The sequence below is a fragment of the Eptesicus fuscus genome, chromosome 9, assembly GCF_027574615.1.
Source record: "Eptesicus fuscus isolate TK198812 chromosome 9, DD_ASM_mEF_20220401, whole genome shotgun sequence".
NCBI lineage: Eukaryota > Metazoa > Chordata > Mammalia > Chiroptera > Vespertilionidae > Eptesicus > Eptesicus fuscus.
This window is the reverse complement of record NC_072481.1, coordinates 100,472,792-100,491,835: the sequence shown is the minus strand read 5'-3', so window position 1 is coordinate 100,491,835 and position 19,044 is coordinate 100,472,792. Positions and strand designations below refer to the sequence as shown.

Below are 19,044 nucleotides of genomic sequence, written 5' to 3'. Positions count from 1 at the left end.
TGAGTGTGATTTTTTTTGTCCTCAAAAGCAAATCATAATGAGTTTAAAGGCCCTTAAGGCTCTTGAAGAATTCATTGTTGTGGCCTTACCGAATCTGGGTGCTCCCACTGCATGAGCTGCTGCTGAGAGAAAAGTTACGGTGATTGTGGTGGAAAACATGGCATGGTTCCCCTGGCCCTGCCGCTCCTCTAGCGGCATAGCTGACCCCGGCTGGGTGAATGCCCTCCAGGCCCTAGGCCCGTGACAGGCACCACCTGAGTGAGCAAGTGAATGAGCCCATGGATCACACATGCCCTCCCGAGCTTGGAGGGTTGGTTGCTTTGTTCTCTGGGGAGATAGATGTGTGTGACCCAAGGGTACCCTGTTGCACTTTCCTGTTTGTTTTGTTTTCTTATTCACTCAGCAGTTACTGAGAGCGTTTGTGCTAGACACTGAGCTAGATGTAGAGGAACCAAGGTTAATAATGTGATATTGTGCATCACAGAGCACAGGCTTCGAGGTCCCATAAAACCCCAATTCTGACTCTTCCCAGCGGCTTCAGGTATGTTGCCTCCCCTGTCTGAGCCTTGATTTTGTCATCCATGAAATGGGGCCAAAATTATTTCTTAGGAGGATGTGCTGCTTTGCCTGGTGTCTGGCACATATTAGATGCACCCAGAATGGCAGCTGTTGTCACCACCATCACTATTACACCACCTTTTCCCAGTTGTGAATTTTTGCTGAATAAAAGTGGTTCCTCTCTGCTTTCCATTTTGCTAGTTTCTGGTTTACTGGAGCCTTTGTGGATCTTTACGAGATCTCTCCTTGAGGGACCGAGGCCTGGTCCTAGTTGATCCAAGTTTAATATCTTTTTATGCTTTATTCATATGTGGCTGTAGCTTCTGTGCTCCTTGATGGAAAGGATCATTCTTTCCACTTTATTTTCTTGGTTTAAGGCTTCCTAACATGGTGACAGTTTAAAATTTAACCTAAGGCCCAAATGTGGAAACATAGCAGAGTTCCTTCCTTGTGTATATATGTGGGAAACTATGGTAGTATTGTTTTTCCTCTTTGTTCAAAGGTTGGAGCAATCTATGTATATAAAAGACTAAGCGACTGATCGACCGATCGCTATGACACATACTGACCACCAGGGGACAGACGCTCAATGCAGGAGCTGCCCCCTGGTGGTTAGTGCGCTCCCACAGCCAACCTCCCGCGGCCCCTCCCCTCACCCAGCTGGCCGGCTGATGATCCCAATCAGGGTGGCCAACCTCCTGTGGCCCCTGCCCTCCGGGGCCAGCCAGGTAACCTCCCGCAGCCCCTCCCCCTAGCCGGATGGCCCCAATTGGCTGGCCAACCTCCCGCGGCCCCTCCCCCCAGCTGGCTAGCCTGATGGCCCCGATTGGGGTGGCCAACCTCCCGCAGCCCCTCCCCCTGGCCCGTCAACCTCCCTCGGCCCCTTCCCCTAGCCAGCTGGCCCCAATTGGCCAGCCAACCTCCTACAGCCCCTCCCCCTACTGGCCAACCTCCTGCAGCCCCAATCGCCCCCCCCCCCCATCGCTGTCCAGGCCGAGGGACCCCACCCGTGCATGAATTCGTGCACCAGGCTTCTAGTAATGATAATAATAGTAATGGTTGCCATTTAGTAAACTCTGTGTGAAGTACTTAATTTTCACAGCAATTTTCTGCTGTCCTTATTTTTTTCAGTTGGGGGAAGGTTACATGACTTGCCCAGGGTCACCAACCAGTAAGTGCTAGAGCTGGAATTCAGTCAGCCTGGCTTTGGGGTCTGTGCTTTTCATAACCAGGCTCTGCTCCCTCTGAGGTTAAATAATCTTTAGAAAAATATGTCACCATTATAAATGGAGCCTTTTGCACCTTTTCCAAGCCACAGAACAGGTGTTTGGTATCCCATGGTGTTAGGATTCCCAAAATATCTCCCAAACTTGGTATCCCCTGAGCTCTCTGACCTCACCTGGTGTCTTGCAAGACCCCCCAGACCCCCCAATAGTTGCTTCCTGAAACACTGCAGTGAGATTCTGAGACAGTGCCCTTTGGTTCTGAGCACTTGCAGCATTTTGAGGTAGCACGCTTGCCACGGGCCAGCCTCAGTGTGGAGCAGAGTCTTGGGAACAAAAGCTGACTCATTACAAGACCCTGGTAAGGAAACCCAAGGCCAGGGCCTTTGATGTCTTTAGGGGACATGCATGCATATGGGCTGCTGAACTTGATCCCATGGGAGGGGAGGAGCATTCATAACCTGGAAAGTCACCAGCTAGTTGGTGAGTGGCCTCCTCATTTGGGTTCCAGGCTGGATTGGAATCTGTCTGCCAGTGTGAATGCTTTCTCTCTAAATGGTGTTTGTTTCTCTGTTTCTGGCCAGGAGGTTAGATGGTGTAAGGATTAAATATGTTAGTGCACGTGAACCATCTAAAATGTTGCTCTAGTATATTATAGCAAGCACTCAATAAATGTTAGTTATAATCATTGTAATTGTTCTTATTTATCCTGATTATTACTAAGCTTCGAAGGGTCTTTGTCTCCAGAGACAGGAAACCTCCTGGAGAGGTGTGAGCAGGACTGGCTACAGTTAACTGTCTACATGTGGCCTCCCCAGAAGTGCTAGCATCAGTCACCTCCTAATATCCTCTTTCTGGGCCTCAGTTTCCACATCTATGAAGGTAGATGAGCTTCATGATCCTTGTCGTCATTTGGTGAGGGAGGATGGTTAAGGGGGCAGATTCTGTAGCCAGGCTGCCTACCACCCTGATCCCAGCTCTGATCCTCACATGCTCTATGATCCTCACACGCTCTATGATCTTGGGCATGTTCCTTAGACTTTCTGTGCCTCGGTTCCTCCATTTGTAGCATGAGGTGCTGGTATAGCAGCTTGTGGAGTTGTTGTGAAGATTGGGTTAATACACACAGAGTGCACAAATAGCACAGAGGGTGTTACTTGTTTAGGGCAGATATGTTGCTAGATGGGAGTGGGTATCTCTTTTTAGCTATGGACAAGGCCAGGGTTAAGAGAGAGTAAGGCAGAGAGAATGGTGGTGAGGGAAGCAGTTGAAGGGCCAGGGATGTTCATGGTGTGAGGCAGTGAGGCAGCAACTGGGGGTGAGACAGATTGCAGACTTGGTGAGAAGGGACTAAAGCCCATAGGCTGTGTGTGTGCTTATAGCCCACTTTCCCTAGATTAACCCAGATTTAAACAGCCCACTAAGAGTGGACAATTAAGAGTGTTAATATACTTATTTTATTTCAACCTCCCAAGAATCTTGTGAAGTAGCTGGTATTGTTCCCATTTTAGAGATAAGAAAACTGAAGTGAGAAAAAAAAGAAAACATATTCAAATTTTGCAGAACATAGATTTCTTAAAAATTTAGTACATTCATTTATTCCTCCATTTATTTATTCAACACCTACTATATACCAAGCTCTGCAACAAAGTATGAGGCCATCCTATCTAATAAAGAGGGAATATGCTAATTGACTGTCATGCCCTCAAAGATGGCGGCACCCACAGCCACAAGATGGCGGTGCCCAGTCCCCTCAGCCCCACTGGGACAGCAGCTGTGCAGCACGGCTGGGCCCGCCCCCAGGCAGATCTGGCCGCTCCGCGCGCCTGCCTCCGGAGTCCCCCAGTCCCCTCAGCCCCTTAGTTGCCCAGGGCCGGCCTGGGGTGCAGGGAAGCCTCAGATGGCGGCTGCCCAGCCGCCCAGGGCCACCCAAGGCTCAGGTCACCAGGGCCGGCTGAGGCTTGCGCTGCCAGCAGTGGCAGCAGCAGAGGTGTGATGGGGCGTCGCCTTCCCCTAATCGCCAGGTCACCTCCCGCCCCTGAGGGCTCCTGGACTGTGAGAGGGGGCAGGCTGGGCTGAGGGACCCCCCTCCAGTGCGTGAATTTTCATACACCAGGCCTCTAGTCTATATGTATATAAAAGCCTAAGTGACCATTACGACCGAATGACCGGAATGACCGGTGGACCAGTTGCTATGATGCGCACTGATCACCAGGGGGCAAATGCTCAATGCAGGAGCTGCCCCTTGGTGGTCAGTGTGTTCCCACAGGGGGTGCGCCGCTCAGCCAGAAGCCAGGCTCACAGTTGGTTAGCACAGCTGTGGCATGGGAGTCTCTCCTGACTCTGCGGCAGTGCTACTGAGCAGTGGTGGCAGGCACAGCAGGCCGGGATGAGCGTGAGCGGCATGGCACCCGGCTCAGGCTCTTCCCTGGCCACCTGCAGGGATCAGGCCTAAACCAGCAGTCGGACATCCCCCAAGGGTCCCGGATTGCAAGAAGGCGCAGGCCAGGCTGAAGGACCCCACCTGTGCACGAATCCATGCACCGGGCCTCTAGTACGTTTATAAGTTCTTTCGTTTATCTCTTCCCATACTCACCTCCCCTCTGAGATCTGTCAGTCTGTTCCATGCCTCTGGACTTATTTTGTTGGCCCATTTATTTTGTTCATTAGATTCTACAAATAAGTGAGATCATGTGATATTTGTCTTTTTCTGACTGGCTTATTTCGCTTAGCATGATACTCTCCAGGTCCCTCCATGCAGTCACAAAGAGTAAGAGATTCTTTATTACAGCTGCATAGTACTCCATTGTGTAAATGTACCACATTGTTTTGTTTTTTATTGATTTCAGAGAGGAAGGGAGAGGGAGAGAGGGAGAGAATCACCAATGATGAGAACCATAGATTGGCTGCCTCCTGCACACTCCCCACTGGAGATTAAGCCTGCAGTCCAGATATGTGCCCTGACTGGGAATCCAACAAGGACCTCCTGGTTCATGGGTCGAAGCTCAACCACTGAGCCACATTGGTCGAGCTGTACCACAGCTTTTTTATCCACTCATCTACCGATGGGCACTTGGGCTGTTTCCAAATCTTAGCTATTGTAAATAGTTCTGCTATGAACATAGGGCTGCATATATTCTTTGGGCTGCATATATTCTTATATATTCTTTCTGACTGGTGTTTTGGGGTTTTTAGGATATATTCCTAGATGTGGAGTTACAGGGTCAAACAGCAGTTCCATTAAAAAAAAAAAAAAATAAAAATATATATATATATATATATATATATATATATTTCAGAGAGGAAGGGAGAGGGATAGAAAGATAGAAACATCATTGATGAGAGAGAATCATTGATCAGGTGCCTTCTGCACGTCCTACTGGCAACCTGGGCATATGCCCTTGACCAGAATTGAACCCAGGACCCTTCAGTCTGCAGGCCGATGCTCTATCCACTGAGCCAAACCAGCCAGGGACATTTTTATTTTTTGAGTAACCTCCATACTGTTTTCCATAGTGGCTGTACCGGTATGCATTCCCACTAGCAGTGTACTAGGTTTCTCTTTTTTCCACATCCTCACCAGCTCTGTTTTTTTTTTTTTTTATTTACTAGAGGCCTGGTCCACGAAATTCATGCATGGGGGGGGGTGTCCCTCAGCCCAGCCTGCACCCTTTCCAATCTGGGACCCCTCGAGGAATGTCCGACTGCCCATTTAGGCCCGATCCAGGTAGGATTGGGCCTAAACGGACAATCGGACATCCCTCTCACAATCCAGGACCACTGGCTCCCAACTGCTCGCCTGCCTGCCTTCCTGATTGCCCCTTACCACTTCTGCCTGCCAGCCTGATCACCCCCTAACCACTCCCCAGCCAGCCTGATTGATGCCTAACTGCTTACCTGCCAGCCTCTTTGCCCCTAACTACCCTCCCCTGCAGGCCTGGTCACCCCTAACTGCCCTCCCCTGCAGGCCTGGTCACCCCTAACTGCCCTCCCCTGCAGGCCTGGTCACCCCTAACTACCCTCCCCTGCAGGCCTGGTCACCCCTAACTGCCCTCCCCTGCAGGCGTGGTACCCCCCAACTGCCCTTCCCTGCAGGCCGAGTTGCCCCCAACTTCCCTCCTCTGCCAGCCTGGTCACCCCTAACTGCCCTTCCCTGCAGGCTCGATCGCCCCCAACTGCCCTCCCGTGCAGGCCTGGTGCCTCCCAACTGCCCTCCCCTGCTGACCTGATCGCCCACAACTGCCCTCCCTTGCAGACCTGGTCCCTCCCAACTGCCCTCCTCTGCTGGCCATCTTGTGGCGGCCATCTTATGTCCACATGGGGGCAGTCATCTTTGACCACATGGGGGCAGCCATCTTGTTTGTTGGAGTGATGGTCAATTTGCATATTATTCTTTTATTAGATAGGATAGAGGCCTGGTGCACGGGTGGGGGCCGGCTGGTTTGCCCTGAAGGGTGTCCCAGATCAGGGTGGGGAGTTCCCTTGGGGTGTGGGGTGGCCTGGGTAAGGGGCCTGTGGTGGTTTGCAGGCCAGCCACGCCCCCCGGCGACCCAAGCAGAGGCTCTGGTATCTGGGATTTACTTATCTTCTATAATTGAAACTTGTAGCCTTGAGCGGAGCCAAGCCTCCTGCTCGCTCCATGGCTGCCGCCATTTTTGTTGGGATTTATTTATCTTCTATAATTGAAACTTTGTAGCCTTGAGTGGAGGGCTGGGTGTGTGGAAAGCTTGGCTTCCTCCATTGCCGGGGAAAGCCAAGCCTCTTGCTCTCTCTGTGGGCACAGCCATCTTGGTTGGGTTAATTTGCATACTCGCTCCTGATTGGCTGGTGGGTGTGGCTTGTGGGCGTAGCAGAGGTATGGTCAGTTTTCATATTACTCTTTTATTAGATAGGATTGATGATGGCCATTCTGGCAGGTGTAAGGTGGTACCTCATTGTTGTTTTAATTTGCATTTTTTGATAATTAGTGACGGTGAACATTTTTTCATATGTCTCTTGGACATCTGTATGTCCTCTTTGGTGATCTAGTTTGGAGAAGTATCTATTCAGGTTCTTTGCCCATTTTTAAAAATTGGATTGTTTGTGTTTTGTTGAGTTCTATGAATTCTTTATATATTTTGGATATTAACCCCTTATCAGATATATTCTCCCATACAGTGGGTTCCCTTTTCATTTTGATGGTGACTTGTTTGGCTGTGCAGAAACTTTTTATTTTGTTGTAGTACCATTTGTTTATTTTTTTTCCTTGTTTCTCTTGCCCTAGGATTTGTTTATTTTTTTTCCTTTGTTTCTCTTGCCCTAGGAGATGTATCAGTGAAAATTCTGCTACGTGAGATGTCTATATTTTCTTCGAGGATTTTTATGGTTTCACAACTTACATTTAAGTCTTTTATCCATTTTTAGTTTATTCTTGTGTATAGTGTAAGTTGATGGTCTAGTTTTATTATTTTTTTTCATGTACCTGTCCAATTTTACCAGCACCATTTATTGAAGAGACTGTCTTTACTCCATTGTATGCTCTTGTGAAATATTAATGGGACATAATGGTGTGCGTCGATTTCTGGGGTCTCTGTTCTGTTCCCTTGATCTGTTTGCCAATACCAGCTGTTTTGATTACAATGGTTTTGTAGTATAGTTTGATATCTGGTGTTGTGATCCCTCCATGGAGAACATAAATTGGGTCTTCTGGTTAATGTGGAGCTTTTTTCTTTCTGATGTTGTGGACCTTGGGCTTTCCTGAGTGGAGGATGAGGCAGGGCAGAGAGCAGTGGGCAGTGGGGAGTCAGGAGCCTGCAGTTCCTCCCTGGGGCTGGGCACTCGTAAATGAACATTTCACTTTGCCCTTGGAAGTTCAGAATAGTAGCCTTGAATCTCAAAAACATGTTTGCTAGCCCGAGGAGGTTATCTGGGTGTAAGAACTGTCCTGCAGATTTCCTTGTGGGTATTGGCATGACTCTGAACTGGAGACGATGGGAGAGAAGGGGCTAGAGGAGTGCAGGTTCATAGTATGTGCTCAGTAAACGTGAGACTATGATTCTTACTAACTGGTGTACCTACCACAGTTATTTATTCTTATTGCTGTTATCTCCCTATGCAGGCTCTGGAAAGGACCCTGAAGTGCAGTTAGTCCCAGGCGTGAGTTGGAGAGGAAGTGTTTGGGAAGTAGCTTTTTTCTCTGCTGTTAGTGGAGGGGAGGTGCAGGCAAGCAACATGAATTCTCTGTTCCCTCTGGGGCCCTTGACCTTTCTCAGAGTCATAATCTAAATGTTCAGGGTTTTGTTTTGTTTTGTCTTCCTGCTTAGTGAAAATGGCACAAAGGCTCAGGACGATAACAGGCTTTGATGTGGGTAGCAAATTCTTAGCACAATTTTGAACTTTTTCTTACAGACCATTTTAAACATACATAGAAGTAGAAAGAATGGCATAATGACCCCCATGGGCAATTTTATTTTATTGCCCCTGATTATTTTGAAGCAAATACCAGAAATCTTGTTGAGTTTGCATCAGGGACCTGCTGCACTGCGGCTTCTGGCCCTGCAGGTGTCATGCTGCGGGGCCTCTGGAGCAGAGCCTCCCTCAACAGCCCTTGGCTGTGTTGGCCGCGTGGGCCAGTTTCCCAGCCTAGAAGACCAGGTGATGCCTGCCCGCTTTGGAGAAAACTGTGTGGGAGGCCCTATGTCTAGAAGTGAACGAGGGAAGCCAGCCCATCAGACAGGGCTTTCCTGGGGAAAGGGATGCCCAAGATGGGGGCTCTGCTGAGTGACCAAGGCGGGGCATTGGTTACTGAAAATTCTTTGCTCCCATGGGCCGTGGTCCCGCCCAGCGCTCACACCTGCTGCTGGTTCGGCTACTGGCCCCAATCGCCCCTCAGGCCTTCTCCACCTCCTCCTGCTGCTGAGGGGCGATTGAGGCCAGCAGCCGCCGCTTGCACCCGCTGCTGGCGCCAGCTTACCCGCTGGGCCCAGGAGTCTTGTGGGTGCTGTGGGCACAAGTATCCTAGGAGGGGAAACAGCATCAGTGAACTGGCCCACAGCACATAGCTGCAGACAGCACCACTCAGACGGAACTCCAGAGTGAGATGGGGTCAGGAAGTCATTCAGCACGCTGGGAGGGGGGCAGGGTGGGTGTCGGTGCCACACTGAGGAGTCTGGACCATGACAAAAACTTTAGGCCAGCAAGGACTTGGAGGATTTGCATTTTAGGTGCTTTCTGGCAGCCAAGGGTGGGCAAGTGCAGGAGGGACCTCTCAGGGCAGCTTGGTGGTGGTGGCAGTCCTGGATGAGACTGAAGAGCTGGGGTCAAGATTGTCCTGGGCTCTGAGAGGGCCACATGCCTGGCTCTGGCCAACAGGGTAGGTCTGAGGCAGAGGCCTGTAAGAGGGGCATTTTTCTCCTCCGCTGCCCATACTCTTTCCTAGAGCCAGCCTGCTGGCCTGTGCTTCATTTTTAGCACCCCCAGGGTGTCCCTGGGGCCCGGCCCAGCCCTGTCTGCTGGAGCCTTCCACAGAGAACTGCTTTATTTAAGTCCGTGTTGTGCATATGGAAATAACTAGAGGCCTCTGTATTTAATTTGGCTCAGCTGAGAAGATTTTTGGCTCTGTGCACACATGTTGAAAATCTTTCTGAGTGAGCCCAGGGGTTGGACGCTCTGGCCATTTCTATGCAGTCAAAGCCAACAAGCACTGCCTTGGCTCAGCTAGGGATGAGGGTCTGGTAGAGGGCAGGCTGTAGAAAACGGCTGATAAAGATACAGAAAGGGCAGAGGTGATGCCAGCCGCAGAGGAGACCGTGGCGAGGGAGGCAGTTTTGTAAACATTGTTGCACAAGACCAGGTAAGCTGTAGGTAGAATGAAAGGAAAGGGGCTTTTGAAAATATAAAGCTCTATATGGACATATCGGAGATGTTTCTGGTTTCCTGAGCAGGGAATGCTTAATTTGGTGTTGGGTTGAAGAATGCTTCTCCTGATGTCCCTCTTTTTGGCCTTGATAGTCCAGGTAAAGCCTCTCAGTAGAGCCCTTCCCTAATCAATGGTACAGCACAGAAGTAGCCCCACATGTTTGCACAGGGATTTGCAGTTGCCAAAGCGTGTCCTTGCTTGGTTCCCACATTCCTATTGTGTAAGTGGAGTAAGAATGATACCCACTGCAAGATGGAGGCCCTGTCCCAGGTCACTCAACCCAGAAGCGGGGAAGCTGGACTTGACCTGGTCTAATCTCCAGGCAGAATTTCCCTACCCTGTGGGTGCATCTGCAGCCATAGGGGCACCATTCTGAACATAAATGGGCAAAGGGTCTGTCGAAGGTGGGCAGAGCTCAGGTTCAAACCCCTGGACATCACCTGAAAGTCTAGTTGTGGAATATCTTGACCCTGTGAAACTGAGGAGTGAGGACATCTGGTGCATTGAAGCTTGGTGGCTCTGCCAACCATCTGACTGAGGATCATGGTGGCATCACTTTGATAGTCTTGTGAAAATCAAGTACTCAGAGGATGCAGCAAAGCAGAAGTCCTTGTCATTCCCACCAGCTGTGCGGAGCTGTGGGAATTACTGAGCCCTGTCCCTTGGGACTTGGTGTTCTAAATCAGGTTCCTTGGAAATAAACTGATCCCAGAGCTATAGATCTGACTTCTTCTCTTTGAGTTGGGTCTTAAATTTTTTTTTTCTTTTTTGCAAGTATCATACGCAAATGCAGAATGCCCTCAGTAGGCACAAAGGTGATTGAGGGAGAGGAGCAGGCCAGGTGTGGCCAGGACTGTGGTGATGGGAAAACATGTGGGTCTGATGGGTATGGCTGCTGCCACTGCCTCTGGTTGTTAGCAAGCAGGAATATGGACTCTGTGGCCAGAACTCTACTGCCTCCCCACCCCCCAGGAGAAGACAGAAGCCTAGATTTCCATATAGAAATCTCTAGATGGTAAAATGTTGGTGATTCATCTGAGGTTTTTTTGGTGTGTTTTTTTGTTTTGTTTTGTTTTGGTTTTCCAAATGCTGTTTGAGCAAGGGCCAGCCAATCTGGAGCTCTGTATTGAGACCTGTTGAGCTCCTTGCACAGAGGCTCTATCTCCTGGAGAGCTCTGGGCTGTCTCAAGTGTCCATATATAAAGAGTGCCAGGGTGGGCACTGGGCCTGACTCTCCAGTGGCTCCAGGCCTTTCAGCCAGCTGTCCCAGGGTTGAGGCCCAGGGTCCTGGAGGGATGGGCCTGACCTCTGTCTCAGTCCTGGTTCAAATGGCTCAGGGAGAATAAAGGGATTTTTCACAGCTTCCCAGGAAAGGCTGCAGGACTTGCATTAGATGTTTGATTTTCCTCTTGGGTTAGGCCTGTCCCCTGACTTCAGTCCCCAGGATGATCCTTAGGCAGGTTGGAGGCCTCCAATAGAGATACCACTATGAGCAGCACCTCCTCAAGCAGAGGCCCTGGTTGGGCTGGATTGTAGGGTGTTTGCATAGGCCCCCCCATCCCTCCCTAGGGCCTCATTGCAGCTGGCTTTGAGCCCAAGTAAAAGTGCATGTTTGCCAGCCTGTGGGGTGCATCTCTGTTCCTGGTTCCTCTCTGAGGCTTCATCAGTGCTGGCCCAGCACAGCTGGCTTCCCTGTGTTCTGGGAGGTGGGCATGGAGCAGGGTAGGCCAGGAAGCTGACCCAGGGCATCCCTGAGTGTGGGGCTGCATGTGTCCTCTGTTCCTCTGTGACTGGAGGCCTGAGCAATAGTGTTCTGGGTGCAGAATGTGTGTCTGTACCTTGGAGAATCTTGCCAGCTTCTACAACTGTTTAGAATTCCCAAGACCCAACTGTAGGCCGAAGAAGTGAGTATGGACACAGGTCCCATCTCACCTGTGCTCCAAGGATCACTTCGTGACCTGGTTAAGTCTCTCTCCCATCTAGTGCTCTTTCTTCTAAATAGGAGAGGGTGAGCCCTTGCCATTGGCTTGTAGGGAGTAAATGAGGTGGCCCAGTGAAATGCCAGGGGAAGCTGAGATGAGGGTGGCACTACCCATAGGCCTTAGAGGAAGAAGAGAGGGCCCTGAGAAGCTGAAGCATGAGGTGCCGTCGGGGACGATGCACTCGGCACAGCTCTGCAGCTTCAGAGCCTGATTATTCTTTGGGCAGCATTGTTTCCCTCTCTGTGTTTGTTGAATGAATGAACAAATGAGTGATGGTATTTCCTTAGTTACTGGTAGTATCACTCATTCATTTGTTCATTCATTCAACAAATACTAACTGAGCACCTGCTATGCCAAACCCTGAGCGAGGAACAGCATACATTGGCAGCCACCTCTTTGCCCTTCCAGAGTTGACTATTTATTTATTTATTTATTTATTTATTTATTACTTTATTGATTAAGGTATCACATATTTGTCCTCATATCCCCCATTCCCATCCCAAACCCATCCCCATGCATGCCCCCACCCCCCTGTTGTCCGTGACCACTGGTTAGGCTCATATGCATGCACACAAGTCCTTTGATTGATCTCTCTCCCTTATCCTCACCCTCCCCTACCTTCCCTCTGAGGTCTGACAGTCTGATCGATGCTGTTCTTGTTCATCAGTCTATGTTGTTCATCATTTCCCCTAGATGAGTAAGCTCATGTGATACTAGAAATACACTTATAAGAACCGAAAATGAGACAAGCAATAATGGTTATGCTGAGAGACAAATGAATCAGTCTGTAGTGAGTTTCTTTCTGGGCCAACAGTTCTTTTGAGTCCCAATTTCTATGTCAAACAGTTCCTTATGTGTACATGTCAGCAATGATATTTCAGTTCTGGATGGTGGACAAATGGTGGTAATGCAGGTCCGACCCTCTCTGGTTTGGTCCTGGGCAATCTGCAGTGACGCACATCTGCTGACTGCTAGTATGGCAAGGCGGCGTCAGCGTCTTCCATCTCTGGACTGTTTCTCTTCTGTCTTCATGGCTGGAGCACTCCTGTGAATTCCTCTCTGTTGCAGGAATCCACATGGTCTCAGAGTTGTTTTCTGAAAATATACAAACATATTCTCGACCAAAAGTTAATAAAGGAATCTTTTCTATAAATTTGACTTGTGATCCTGTTTCATTTTTTTGCCCAAACGATTTTCCTTTGGCTTGTTTTGACACCATGTATGTTTTACATGGGTGTCTTGCTGTTAGCATTACAAATGAAAGTTAATTTTCTAAAGTAAAAATTTTCTAGATGTTAATTTACTTACAGGATATTTTTCCTTACGTGATAATTCTTCTACTATCACCCTTTTTTTTAATTTAAATACTAGGAGGCTTTTGGAAATTTTATAATGTAATCTTGGTAGCTTTTAAATTTTAATTTTTTGCACTAAAATATGACTGCTTTAGGTTCATTACAGGTTACGCAATTTTACCATGAGATGAACTACCAATAAAAATTTTAGTTAACACTTTAGGAACAGTTTTTTTTTTGTCCAGTATAATTGATTTTTCTAGAATATTCGCTTATTTCAATTAGCCAATTTAAATTAGCCTGAAAACTTGACTACTATTTTACTTCAAATTTAATACTCTAACAACCATCTTAATTTACCCTGTAAATATTAGTGGAAAGGATTATTTGCCTTCCTGAGTAGGCCCTGAGCATTCCTGGTACTAGGCTGGGTTTAGATATCAAAAACCCCAGTTCCCCACATCATGGGTACAAGACATCTCAGACAAGTCTTGTTGCAGTGAGAGGGCAGCTGCTGTCGGCCAAGTCTCTGTCTGTTACCTGGGTCCCGATTTGAGCTGGGCATGGGAAGCTAAGCAGCCATGGGGGCAGGAGACCTCCCTCAGAAGGGGTGAGGGTTCAGGCCCCTGCAAAGTCGGGGGGGTGAGGGTCTGTGCCCCACCTCTGTTGACCCCCAAGTTCTCTCCTGATGGCCCCTCTGCGACTATGCCTGTCTTAGGTTGTTCCTTCCCTGAGGAATCTTACCCGTCTCTGGCTAACCAGCCATCCTCCGGGGCCAAGCAGGGTGATGTGAGGTTCAGTTCTGTCTCCTTGGTAGCCTACGCCCCTGTGGCCTCCACGCCCAGCACCTGCCTTGGGATCCCCTCGCCTGCTGGCGGGGCCCTGGCACTATCTTGTGAAACTCAGGTTTCTTTTCCAGGGAGGGCCCAGCTCACCCCACTGGGCAAGAGACAGATCCATGGTACCAGCCATCACGAGGCTTCAACCTCGGCATGAACAGAAAGCTCAGGCAACAGCTGTGGACAATTGAATGTGAGAAGAGGGTCCCTCTTGGCCAAAAGGGCAAGAGGGTCCAATATAGAATGCTCATGTGCCTTCCCAGGGGGCCCTGTACACAGTGGAAGGGATTAAATCCTTTCATGTCCTTGTTAAATTGCTGCCAGACATTCAAAGAATTAGTTTGTAAGTTTGTTTGGGATAATTGTACATTATGCTGTTGTAATTCTAAAATATCTAGAGATGTGTTACCTTTGTCTCCAAGCACCAAAAAGATGATTTTTTATTGATACCCAAGGGTGCAAGGTACTATTATAGGTAATGGGGATAACACAAATCTGGGAAAAATTATAATGACATCGTAGAATAATATCATGTAATGATATTCTTTGCTCTAGGCCATGGCAATTCCATTTCAAACTGGCTGCCAATTTCTTTTTGTATAGACAAGGTCTTCGTTACATTTTCTACACCTCTCCCAGGAGCAAGTAGTGATAGTCCCTTTCTTTGGTGTCCACACAAGCCAGAAACCTCTCTTTAATTTTACATACAAAGGAGCAATGGTTTGATTTTGTGTCATACAGAAGGGAAGCTGGGTGGAGACCCCTGTGTAATTATACTTCCTTGTCCCACCCATGGTCCTCCTGGATGACCAAGGTGTTTGGTATTGTTGGTGACTACATTAGGAGGGGGATCAGCCCTCATAAGGGCTCTTACCCATGAAGAGTCAGGAACATAAGTCCAAAATACTTCCCCATTTGCCCCAGGTAATATTACCGTACAGCTGATGATTGCTAGCGTGGCTAGAAAGGCGTTCTCAGGCATCCTTGGGGTTCTGGTTACCTCAAAAATTCTTTAAAAATTTTTTTTTAATTTTTTATTTTTATTATGATTATTATTATTTTTTATATGTGTCCTTATTCCCCCATTAACCCCCCATCCCCAATTCGTGCCCCACCCCCCTGTTGTCTGTGTCCATTGATTAGGCTCATTGCATGTATACAAGTCCCTTGGTTGATCTCTCCCCCTTTCTTCCTACTGACCCCCTCCTTCCCTGAGGTTTGAGGTTCTGATCGATGTTTCTCAGTCTCTGGATCTGTTCTTGTTCATCAGTCTATACCGTTCATCATATTCCACAAATGAGTGAGATCATGTGATATTTATCTTTCTCTGCCTGGCTTATTTCACTTAGCATAATGCTCTCCATCTCAATCCATGTTGTTGCAAATGGTAGGAGCTCCTTTTTTTACCGCAGCATAGTACTCCATTGTGTAGATGTACCACAGTTTTCTAATCCACTCATCTGCTGATGGGCATTTGGGCTGTTTCCATATCTTAGCTATTGTAAATTGTGCTGCTATGAACATAGGGGTACATACATCCTTTCTGATTCGTGTTTCTAGTTTCTTGGGATATATTCCTAGGAGTGGGATCACTGGGTCAAATGGGAGTTCCATTTTTAGTTTTTTGAGGAAACTCCATACTGTTTTTTTTTCCACAGTGGCTGTACCAGTCTGCATTCCCACCAGCAGTGCAAAAGAGTTCCTTGACAGTAATACAGGAAGGGGTGAAGGTGATGCAGACCAGGCTGTGCGAGGGGTTGGACAGGCCAAGTGGCCAGATGCTGGCTGTATTTTGAAGGTGGAACAGCCCAATTTGTTGACAGATAGGAAGTAGGGTGTAAGAAAGAGAGAGTTGCCAAGAGTGGCTCTCAGATTATTGGCCTGAGCAGCTGGAAGTCTCAAGTTGCTGTCAGCAGAGATGGTGTAGGCCACTGGGCCGGGGAGCGCAGGAGCCCACTTTTGAGCCTGTTTCAGATGCCTACTAGTCATCAAAGGGTAAGTGCCTGGGCAGTTGAACGTTGGTTTGATTCCTTTGTGATTACTGTATGTCCCCAGTAAAGCAAATTTGGGAATTGGGTAAAAGCAGAAACCCTCCTGACTCCCTCTGACCCCTACCAAACCCTATAGGGGTGTGTTCTTGATTGTCCAGAAAGCTTGTCACCTTCCACTTTTGGATATGATGCTCCTGGTTAACTAGCCAAAAGTCACTTTGGATGTTTAGGTGGATGTCACATTGAGTCTGTGCCTCACATAGACTCATGCCTTAAATATTTTCAGTTTTCCCGCGAGTGGCATCCCACTGCCCAGGTCTTGGCCGTGTCTGGAGGCTTTGAGTGGAGGGTTCACCATGTGTGCCCAAGTATGTGCTGCCTGTGGCTGTACCCTCGCTGCCTCTCTGTCCACCTGCCCTAGCCCTGCAGGCTGGCCTGTGTTCCCTCCTGCTCATCACCTTTCCTGAGGATCCTTCCTTCTAGTTCACATTCATCCCAGCTCTGCCTACTTGGGGGGCTTCCAGCATCACCAGGCCCAGTCTGGGGAGGTCCTCAGCTCCTCCTCCCTAAGAGAGACTGAGCTTCAGGTGTTCCTGGGGGCCCATAAGTCCCTTCAGTTGCCACATGGGCATGTGTCTTCTCCAAGAACCACTTACCAGCTGTGGGCCAAACTGTAAGGCTCAAGGCATCCTTGGAGATGCTGGGAGATGACGGAGGTCTCCAGACCCTGCTGAAACGCCTACACAAGGCAGCCCTTCTCCAGTAGCCGAACTGCTAAAAACTTCTCTGAAGCCCCCAGGCTGCCTTCACCTTGCTTCCGGTCCCACTGCCTGCCTGCCTCCTTTGCCCCAGGATGGCCCCACAAAGACCTGGGGTGGCCACTGGTCCTGAGGCTGCTCTTCTCCAGCTGAGCTATCCCTGCTCTTGTACAGAGGACAAGACCTCCAGTTTTTTCCCACCCTTACCTCCTCCCTAGACCTTGCCCTGGTCTGTCTGAGTCCCTCCCCCAGGAACTGGAGCAGAACAAGATCATCCCCTTTCTCATACGGGGTGATAAACCTGGGTCAATATAGCCTAGGCAGCGAAGAGCGGCAGAAAGCCCCACAAGGGAGCTTGTCAGGGCTGGGAATTAGTAGGTCCTGCCAAGAGTGACTCTCAGATTATTGGCCTGAGCAGCTGGAAGGCTCGAGTTGCTGGACTCCCTTTCTGGACATCAGAAACCCTCAGAGCAGAGCATGGGGAAAGCCACAGGCCTGGAGGCATGAGGGCCATGTGCATTTCAGGGGCTGTTGCTCTCTGGCCTGTGAAGACTGCCAGGAATCTGGAATGAGGCTCCTACTGTGGACATGTAACCACGGACGGGCTTTCAGATTGCCATTTCCTCCAGCCCGGCCCATTCTGGAGAGTGTGCTTCCCCACACGATAGGACTTTAGCTGGCCACACCCAGCCCAGGCTTATTTATCTCATGACCGTGCTATACCCAAGACCCCCAGGCTCTCAACCCCAACTCTGCCCAACGTGTCAACTGCTTGCTCTTCCTCTGAGCAGCCAGGTGGTAGATATACCCGCTTGGTGTCCAGTCCCATCCCCATTCTTCCCTACATGGGTGACCTCAGCCCAGTCACTCAGATTCATCTTCAGAAGGAACAGTGACCTGGCTGCCTCCTTGCTCCCAGGATAGTGTTTGGGTTACTGGCCATGTAATTTAAATACCCAACACAGAACCTGTACCTGGCAGGTTTGGGGAAGAGAGTTGCTACCACGTAATCCCAAGCTGTGTGACCAAGTCCATAAGCACACACTGCCTGGGTTCTCATTTCTCTCACCAGCCGTGTGACTTTGGGGTGGGCTGGCCCTCTCCAGGGCTGAGAGGATCAAGTGAATGACATGTGAAGCTTACAGCACTGCTCACTGTGTAGACGTTAGCTGTTACCATCATTGCTGTTCGAGAGGAACCACTGGCACCCTAACAGTGGGTCTCCGCTCCTGCCGTGCCCTCTTGCCTGTGCCCAGAGCCACCTCTAACTAACATTTTTCTTGAGGAAAGTCACTTATGACTCCACAGGTCATAATTGGAGACATCTGTGACCTAGAGACCAAGGGCCCCCCACCCTGACTCACTCCCCAGCTAGAGTCTGGGTCCCTTTCTAGGACTCTCCTGTGCTCCCTCACCACCAATGTCTGTGGCTCCTGGCTGGGATGGGTGTTCTCAGAGAGAGACCCTGCAGAAGTGGGGGGCAGATAACCCTGGCTCCCGCACTGGGCCTGTCTGCCCCTCCCTTTTCTAACTGCTGGGACAGGTGGGTTGGGCCCTCAGAAAATTCCCAGACAGAAATTAGAAAGCATTTTTTATGAGCAAAACAGCCTTTTAGGGACTTCACCTGTATCAACTCTGTTAAGCCTCCCAATAGTCATGTGAAGTCAGTACTCTAATTGCCCCCATTTAACAGAAAAGGAAACTGAGACACAGAAGTCTTCCTGTCTTTGGCCACACAGCTGGTAAGTGGTGTAACCAGAATTCCAGCCTAGACATCTGGCTCAGAAGCCACAGCAAGGTGCCCACAGAGTCCCCACCGTGCAGAAAGGAGGCAGGGCGTGGTGGGAGGGCATTTCAAAACGTGTTCTCTGTGCTGATGCTTTCCACGTCCTAGGGTAGTTGGAAACTCTGGATGCCATTCTGTAATAATCCAGACATTTCCCCACGTAAAAATAACAGACCAGCTTCCAGTGGAGGAAGGCGTGTTTGGAAAACCTGAGAGGAGGCGAGCAGCTTAGGGTAACCATCCACTGACTCAGAGCTTGGAGTCCCTGGGCCGCTGGAGCCACGTGTGGACACAGCCATGTGGACCTCCAGCTCTTGTCTGCTCTCCAGCCCTTTCGTGCTGGTCCCACGACTGGGTCCACTGTGCACAAGTGGGGCTTGTATTTTGGGAAGGAACAGGTCCCGGGCCCCTGTCTTTGCTGGAGACCAGGGCTTTCAGGGACTCCCAGTGGGATGGGTAGACTTCTCTTTTTCTCCAGGTAGTCCACACAGTGACGAGGAATGTGAAAGTGGGGTTGCAGTAGGCAGGGTGGCCTCACGGAGGAAGTAGGATTTAAGCTGAGTCCTGGGCGTGGTCCCCCCAGAGGCCAAGAAATACAAGTAAAGGGCAGTGGGGAGACACAGGTTGGGGTGCAGATTCAGACAGTTTGTAGAAGCTTCCAGCCAGGATAGGAGTCCTTCTGCCACATCTCTGCCTGGGATCTGACCTGAGCATT

General features: G+C 49.4%; 1 protein-coding gene and 1 long non-coding RNA gene across 5 annotated transcripts in view; one reads left to right on the top strand and one right to left on the bottom strand.

Annotated features, from left to right (window-relative positions):
* IQSEC1 (IQ motif and Sec7 domain ArfGEF 1) overlaps window positions 1-19,044 on the top strand; it is a 137,069-nt gene that overhangs the window by 66,940 nt on the left and 51,085 nt on the right. The gene's annotated exons all lie outside the window — the stretch shown is intronic.
* On the bottom strand, window positions 12,420-17,793 carry LOC129150395 (uncharacterized). The gene is made up of 2 exons (XR_008557141.1): window positions 17,687-17,793; window positions 12,420-12,755 (listed from the first exon to the last, which is right to left on the bottom strand). It is a non-coding gene; the product is annotated as an uncharacterized LOC129150395 (long non-coding RNA).